We start from the raw sequence: 1,864 nt of genomic DNA, 5'->3' as shown, positions 1-1,864 counted from the left end.
TGGGAAGTCACGTGGGGCGGCCGCTGAGCATTTTCCCTGGCGTGAGTGAGGGGGTTGGCGGTGGGGGAACTTTTTGGGGTTGATAATCATAATTGCATTGTTTGCACGTGTACACTGAGCCTTGGAACGATCGACAAATGGTCCTATTCTGGATGTCTTTGTTCCTCGTGATGAAGCAGTTATAGCAAATAAAAATTACAGGATTATTTCGTGGTAACTTTAAAATCTGTTCTGTCTGAATTTCATACTGTTGAGCTGAAGGCATATGAGTTGTTTATGCTCATTCTCAAATAACGTAAAAAAATAAAACCTGAAGCTCTTAATGAACGCAAATGCTGACCCCTTAAAGTTAAAAAAAAATTAAAATGCTTTTATGAGTTTTTAGAATACCCCCAACATAATTTATTAATGCGCTCAAAATGTAAGCAACTTCAAGAATAAAATCGAACACTTATAATCTTATCTAACTTTTGAAAATGTATAGATCAAAGATTAACAGAGGAAAACACAAGAACAGTACTGAATCAGTCTAAGTCGATGTCAATAAAACTTTGAAAAATATTTCACTCAATGACCCACTGCACCAGAAGTAACACCAGCCCTAAATTGCACGAAAAGGAAGTTGTTCTGTATTTCAAAATGGTCCCGTGTCTTATTCTCATGAAATGATGCTTTCCACTGCGACGACAAAAAGTATCTTAGGAAATTGATGAAGGCTTCGGTTACATGATCATTCAAATGAACCCCAGACTTCTCCGATCCCCATAGAACAAATGATATCTTGAAAATGGTTTAACATTAAAGAAAAAGGATGTTTTTTTGCAAACATATTGACTGAAAACTTTTATTATTATTATTATTATTATTATGTATTATTATTATTATTATTATTATTATTAATGTTATTATTATTCAGTTATTCATTCATTCAGAAAATGAGACTATTCATATGGAAATACAGAATGGGATCTTTATCTAAAAAAAGAAAAATATATTAATAAATTAATGAATAGATAAGTACAGTATGTATATATATACACAGTATATATATATCTGTATATAATATATCTATATATATATAAAAGGGCATCGTATATATATAAATGGGATTAAAGAAGAAGAAGAAGAAGAAGAAGAAAATATATATATATATATATATATATATATATATATATATATATATATATATATATATATACATCATCGAGTTAATTCGATATATTACCCATATATATTTCCATTTCAACATTACTATAATGTCGGTTTATTCAAGAACACCGTTCTAACAGACAGGCTAAACTGATCAAAACACAGGATTATAGCAGAAAATGACACCTTTGAGAATGACCTGATTCCGAGAACATTATGCCACTTATTGCACAGTACATTAAGGATAAATCCGGGTTCTTCTTCTTCTTCACCTGACTCCACGAGAACATTGTGACACTTATTTTCTGTTGAATATCCAGTTCTTCTTCTCAAAAACAGATGGGGTGTGGTGGGGGACAGGTGGTTAGGTGTATACCATCATGCATGTTGTCTGACTTCCAGCAGGTGGCAGATAACACTTCATGTAAATCGATTCACATTAAAAAGAACTTGAAAAGATTTTGGATAAAATAATAGAAATAAAGTAATGGAATTGGTACATATAAAATGTATATGTAAAATAGTAATAAAAATCTTATATATATAAATTTTATATATATATATATATATATATATATATATATATATATATACATATACAATATATATAAAATCTTATATATATAGATATATATATAAAATGCAATCAAGTAATAATTAATTACATATAAATGATAGTTATGACAAATCTCCAGCGATATTATGAAATCGATAT

This window comes from Macrobrachium rosenbergii, chromosome 52 (assembly GCF_040412425.1).
Source record: "Macrobrachium rosenbergii isolate ZJJX-2024 chromosome 52, ASM4041242v1, whole genome shotgun sequence".
NCBI lineage: Eukaryota > Metazoa > Arthropoda > Malacostraca > Decapoda > Palaemonidae > Macrobrachium > Macrobrachium rosenbergii.
This window is presented reverse-complemented; position numbering follows the sequence as displayed.